The sequence below is a fragment of the Rhinopithecus bieti genome, unplaced genomic scaffold (genome assembly GCF_001698545.2).
Source record: "Rhinopithecus bieti isolate Rb0 unplaced genomic scaffold, ASM169854v2 scaffold_5002, whole genome shotgun sequence".
Classification (NCBI taxonomy): domain Eukaryota; kingdom Metazoa; phylum Chordata; class Mammalia; order Primates; family Cercopithecidae; genus Rhinopithecus; species Rhinopithecus bieti.
The window spans coordinates 2,014,134-2,020,806 of NW_016804830.1; the positions used below are offsets into that span (position 1 = coordinate 2,014,134).

General features: G+C 43.5%; 1 protein-coding gene across 7 annotated transcripts in view; it reads left to right on the forward strand.

Moving 5' to 3' along the window:
* ZNF607 (zinc finger protein 607) overlaps positions 1-6,673 on the forward strand; it is a 53,520-nt gene that overhangs the window by 22,499 nt on the left and 24,348 nt on the right. For 3 of the 7 annotated variants that reach the window (XM_017870562.1, XM_017870567.1, XM_017870568.1), the window contains exon 1: positions 4,574-5,374. The exons of 1 other annotated variant lie outside the window; for it this stretch is intronic. The gene's annotated coding sequence lies outside the window, so the exon portion shown is untranslated. Of the gene's footprint in view, positions 1-4,242; positions 4,546-4,573; positions 5,375-6,673 lie in introns of those variants that run through there. 3 more of the 7 variants (XM_017870566.1, XM_017870563.1, XM_017870565.1) reach the window with 3 other exon arrangements.

Here is a 6,673-nt window from a genome sequence, read left to right on the forward strand (position 1 = left end):
AAATTCTTATATAGTGCAGAAATGAAAAATATTACCTTGAATTCTGTATAATGTGAAAATACTTTTGTACGAAGGTGAAAATTTGTGGATGTCTGATTTTTTAGGCATCTAAAAGATGAGAGAATAGATTAATGCTTTCCTACACTATAAGAAATGTTAAGGTTCGGCCGGGCGCGGTGGCTCAAGCCTGTAATCCCAGCACTTTGGGAGGCCGAGGCGGGCGGATCACAAGGTCAGGAGATCGAGACCATCCTGGCTAACACGGTGAAACCCCGTCTCTACTAAAAAATACAAAAAAAAAACTAGCCGGGCGAGGTGGCGGGCGCCTGTAGTCCCAGCTACTCGGGAGGCTGAGGCAGGAGAATGGCGTGAACCCAGGAGGCGGAGCTTGCAGTGAGCTGAGATCTGGCCAGTGCATTCCAGCTTGGGTGACAGAGCGAGACTCCGTCTCAAAAAAAAAAAAAAAGAAAAAAGAAATGTTAAGGTTCTTCAGACAAATGGAAAGTGATATCAGATGGAAATTTGGACCTAAATAGGACATGGCTAATATGTGGGTAAATATATCTTATTATTTAAATTGCTTAAAACATGATTGAGCTGGGCGTAGTGGCTCACACCTGTAATCTCAACACTTTGAGACGCTGAGATGGGAGGATCACTTGAGCCCCGGGGTTTGAGATTCACCTGGACAACACAGTGAGGCCCTGTCTCTGCAAAAAAAATTTTAAAATTAGCCAGGTGTAGGGATACACACCTATAATCTTAGCTACTCAGGAGGCTGAGGTAGGAGGTTCTCTTGAGCCTGGGAGGTCGAGGCTGCTGTGAGCTGTGATTGCACCACTGCACTCCTGCCTGGGTAATGGAGCAAGACCCTATCTTTTAAAAACAATAAGTCTGGGCTCAGTAGCTCATGCCTGTAATCCCAACACTTTGGGAGGCCAAGGTGGGTGGATCACTTGAAGTCATGAATTCAAGACCAGCCTGATCAACATTTTAAAATCCTGTCTCTGCTAAAAATACAAAATTAGCCGGGCCTGGTGACGCATGCCTGTAATCCCAGCTACTTAGGAGACTGAGGCAGGAGAATTGCTTGAATCTGGGAGGCAGAGGTTGCAGTGAATTGAGATCATGCCACTGCACTCCAGCCTGGGCAACAGAGCGAGACTCTATCTCAAAAAATTAAAAAATAATAATAACATTATTACTCTCTTCCAGAGAAACTATGAGAAAAAAAGGTTTTGCTTCCATTAACTTTAATTCTGATTCTTCATTTCTTGTTTAGATACAAATTTCTGATTCTGTCCTATTGTTTCTCTCTCAAGAATTTTCTTTAACATTTCTTATAAAGAAGATCTGCTAGCAACAAATGCTCTCAGTTTTTACCTGTTGAAAAGTCTGTATTTCTTTTTTATTTCTTTTGGTAACAAGTTTGTATATAATTCACATTCCATCCAATTCACTCATTTAAAGTGTAAAATTCAGTGGTTTTTAATGTAGTCACAAAGTTTTGAAACCTTCAGCACAGTCAGTTTTAGAACATTTTCATCACGCCAGCATGAAAGCCTACAGCCTTTGGCCACCTCCTGCCACCCTTCAGTTTAGGAAACAATTTACTTTCAGTCTCTATAAATTAGCCCACATTGGAAATTTTATATGAGAAGAAATGTCACATAGTAGGAATCATAAATACGTGGTCTTTTGTACCAGCTTCATTCACTTGGAATAGTGTTCAAGGTTGATCTATGTTGTAGCTTGTATCAGATCTTCATTTCCTTATATTACCAGATAATAGTCCACTGTGTAGATATGCCACATTTTACTTATCTACTTATGAAATGAAGAACAATTGGGGTTTTTCTTTTCCAGTTTTTGGCTATCATGAATCATGCTGCTGTAAATATTTGCCTACAAGCTTTGTGAGAACATATGGTTTTAATTTGTCTTGAGAATATACCTAGGACTAAAACTGCTACATTGTATGGTAACTCTGTATTCTTCTGAGGAACTGGCAGACTGTTTATACAATAGCTCTACCATTTTCCAGTGCCACCATCAATATATGTAGGGTTCTATTTCTCCAAATCCTATCCAAAATTTGTTATTGTGTATTTATTTGATTTTAGTCATCCTAAGAAGTATGAGTTGATATTTCATTGGTGTTTTGGGGGTTTTGATTTACATAGTTTTTTTTCTTTGTTTCCCAGGCTACTTTCAAACTCCTAGGCTCAAGCAATTCTCCTGCCTCGACCTCCCAAAGTGCTGAGATTACAGGCATGAGCCACTGCTCCTGACTGATTTGCATATTCTTGATGATTAATATAGAACATGTTTTCAAGTATTTAGTAGCTGTGTGTATACTTTTTTTTTTTTGAGAAATACTTAGTTACTTTGCCCATTTTGTTGGGCTTTTTATTATTGAGTTGCAAGACTTCTTTATATATTCTAGATACAAATCCCTTATCGAATACATAGTTTACAAACAATTTTTCTCATTCTTTGGGTAGCTTCTCACATTCTTGGCGGATTTTGAAGCACAATGTTTTACAATTTATGTCCAATTTCCTTTTTTGATGTTGTTGCTTGCGATTCTGATGTCACAGTTAAGAAACAATGGCTGACTATAGAGTCCAGAAGATCTACGCCTGCATTTCCTTCTAAACGTTCTACTGTTTTAAGCCTTACGCTTACACTTAGGTGTTTGATCCATTTTGAGTTGATTTTGTATATGGTGAGAGGCAGGGAACTCAATTCATTATTTTCTGTGTGCATCTCTAGTTCCAGTCTTTGTTGAAAAGACTACTCTTCCCTTCCTTAAATTGCCTTGGTATCCTTGTTGAAAATAACATGTGGAGCCGGACACGGTGGCTTACGCCTGCAATCCCAGCACTTTGGGAGGCCGAGGCGGGAGGATCACCTGATGTCGGGAGTTCAAGACCAGCCTGACCAACATGGTAAAACCCCGTCTCTACTAAAAATACAAAATTAGCCGGGTGTGGTGGCGCATGCCTGTAATTCCAGCTACTCTGGAGGCTGATGCAGGAGAATCACTTGAACCTGGGAGGTGGAGGTTGTGGTGAGCCAAGATCGCGCCAGAGCAAAACTCCATCTCAAAAAAAAAGAAAAAGAAAATATTATGTGGAGTCAATTTAATCCATTGATCTATGTGTGGTATTTCTGAGGGATTACTCAGGAGATTCAGGAGCAACAAATCCAAGAACTAATTAAGAGAAGAAATAAGTGATCAATAAGTTCTTAGATTGTAACTTTAATAGTTTTTTTTCCTTGACTATTTGTATTTTGAATGGTGAATTTTAGTTTTGTACCTTTTCCTCTTAGAGTACAGACGAATATTTTTTATTTTTTATTTTTTTTATTTTTTATTTTTTTTGAGACAGAGTCTCACTCTGTCTCCCAGGCTGGAGTGCAGTGGCCAGATCTCAGCTCACTGCAAGCTCTGCCTCCCGGGTTCACGCCATTCTCCTGCCTCAGCCTCCCGAGTAGCTGGGACTACAGGCACCCGCCACCTCGCCCGGCTAGTTTTTTGTATTTTTTAGTAGAGACGGGGTTTCACAGTGTTAGCTATTTTTTATTTTTAAATTAATTTTATTTATTCATTTTTTTGAGACAAGGTCTTGCTCTGTTGCTCAGGCTAGAGTGCGGCAGCACTATCATACCTCACTGAAGCCTGAACTCCCAGGCTCAACTGATCCTCCTACCTCTGGCTTTGGAGTAGCTGGGACCACAGGCGTGTGCCACCACACCAGGCTAACGTTTGTTTTTGGTAGAGTTTGGGAGGAGAAGAGGGGTGTCTCACTATGTTTCTTAGGCTGGTCTTGAACTTCTGGCCTCAACTGATCCTCCTGCCTTGGCCTCCGAAAATGCTGGGATTAAATGCATGCACCACCGTGCCCGGCCTGTATCCATCAATATTTTATTAAGCCAAAGAAACAGGAAATTCGGACTATTATCTATTTGTCCGTTTTAGCTGTTGTAAATATTTCCCCCAAATTTACTTACCTAAAAATTTTTCTTATTCATTTTTTACCATTTGGAAATTTTGGATGCTTATAAGTAACTATCAAGATTTACAAAGTATTACATGAAGATTCAAAAAAATTTTTTTAATTTCTTATTTTATGTTTAAGAAGCCTATCCCAGAACAAAAATAATATAACTATTTAGCAGTTATTTCTTCAGATGATTTTTTAGTCAAGTTTTTAGTCAAATGTATTCGTGTCCAAAGATGAAGAACATAATGTCATGTATTGAAAAATGTGATGGAACTTCAAACCCTCGTATAGGACGTGAGTTCATTTACCTAGCACTTGATGAGACAAGCTGGGCCTGTCGAGACAAAAGTCCCGGTCCCAAGTGTTACCAAGGAGGCTGGCGCCAGCTCAGGGGCCATGACGGTTTCGGCGCCCCACCCTGAGGAGCTCACACCCATCCAGCAGGTGATCCCTTCCGAGGCTACCTGGATCGGTTTCCACTCAGACTCGCCTCCTACTGGCCCTGAGAACGCACTAACTCCACCCTAAGCCTCAGGTCAGGGACCCCAGTAGCGGCCGATCTGCGCATGCGCACTCCTAGGCAACGCTGTCACTCCCAGAAGTCTCCGGGGCTCGGGCTTTAGGTGGGGAGCGCCATCCCAGTGGTCACCGCCGTATTTCTCGTAGGTTTTTAGGAGTCTAGACCCCACTTCTTACCCGTGCCTGCAGTCCTGACAGTTCTGGCCTGGACTACATATTCCACAGGCAACGGAGAAAACTGGGACCCTTGGCTCCGGTTGCAGGACCTCTGGCTCTGCGCTGCGCAACACTTGGTTTCACCTGAAGAAGAAGGCGGCGCAGGTCACTGCGGGAGCCTCTGCAGCCTCAGCCCGCCGCCCGCGTGGGACCTTGCGTGGCGGTGAGAGTAGGGCTGCAGGAGGCGCTCAGAGCACAGAGGCCCCAGGCGCGGGCCGGCGAGTCTCCCGCCTCCTCAGGCCCTAGGGTGCTGGAGATGCGGAGGAGGGGCCCGTCTCTAGGAGACAGGCGGGGAGCGTGAGAGACCGCGCAGCGGCCACAGGACCGGCTTGCCTGTGTGACGCGGGTGCAGTTGTGGGACTGTGAGGGGTGCGTGGTCGACCTTGTGTTACCTGGACATGCCGTGCGTGTCCTTTGTAAAGCGTGCTTCGCAGGATTCTGCGGGGTCTACTGACTCTTGGCTCCAGGTTCCCTGCTGCTTCCTGTGCCTTCTTCTCAGTCTAGTACGACTGACTACAACAGAGAAATGGTCCTAGTGGGAAATCAGATACTGAGTCTTAGATGAAGATTTCCAGTGAGAAGCAGCAGATAGGATGGGAAGCTTAGAGGAGTAATTGCCCTAAAGACAGGTATGATAGATTCTGTTAAATAAAAAATTATTCGGTGACACTTGTTAAAGCATGCAAAGAAGCCTTTATTCAGGACCATCGTGGTAGGTATTGGGATCCCGGCTGTGGGATTTTGCAGTGGGTAAGAAACATTGGGCTCAACTCCGAATTCAGCATGAACAAGTGGGAATTTATAGCCAAGAAGGTTAGGGATCACTGGATGAGAAATTACTAAGAGGAAATGTCTGGATTAAGGAAGATTCTGACTAAACGCAGCTAAAAGGATTATTTCTGGAGAGAGAGAGACCTGGGTGATAAGACTTTATCACCTGGGGGACGGTGGAGGATGAAGATACAGAGGCGAAGGGGTCTTGCTAAACTGACTTAGAACAGTTCTTTGTTATAGCCAGATTTTACAGTGAAGTGTTACAGATGGACCTAGCTGAAGATGTAATAGCCTGACTAAAGTTTGGCAGAGTTTGTCAGTTTCGAGTGTAGGATTCCCTCCTGAAAAGGGATGTTACTCCGCCCCCATCTCCTGGTTCTTGGAGTTTCATTTACATGTTTAACAGACACCGCCTTCTTGAATTCTCACCCTAAGAACCTGCAGTGAAGAATGATTGCAGATTCCATCCAACATACTTCCTTCTGGTTATGTGTATGAAATTATGCGCCTGTAGTCTTGGAGGGGGGAAACGTAAGCGCTAAGTATTATGAGGCAATTTTGGATATTCCGTTTTGGATTTCTGTAGATCAAAAGCAACAAGAATATGAACTTAACCGTGTTGTGAAGGAAGTGAGCCAGAGTTTAAGTTTTCCAAAATAGAAATTCTCAGTTATTGGTGTACTGTCTGTTCACCAGTGCCCTTATGGGCATAAGAGATATCACAAACCCCCTGAAATTCTATAAAGAATTGCTGCACATGTTTGTTCATTTGCATTTTTTGAGGATGTCCGTAATCCAGATTATTTAGACTCGGGTTTTAGATCTGGAATCAAGGAGTTTTATATCTTTGAATGGTTTTGCAGAAAACTAATGAACAAGATTATAGGAATGGTTAAGAAAATTATACAACATCCGCCGGGCGCGGTGGCTCACGCCTGCAATCCCAGCACTTTGGGAGGCCGAGGCGGGCGAATCACAAGGTCAGGAGATCGAGACCACGGTGAAACCCCGTCTCTATTAAAAATACAAAAAATTAGCCGGGCATGGTGGCGGGCGACTGTAGTCCGAGCTACTCAGGAGGCTGAGGCAGGAGAATGGCGTGAACCCGGGAGGCAGAGCTTGCAGTGAGCCGAGATTGCGTCACTGCACTCCAG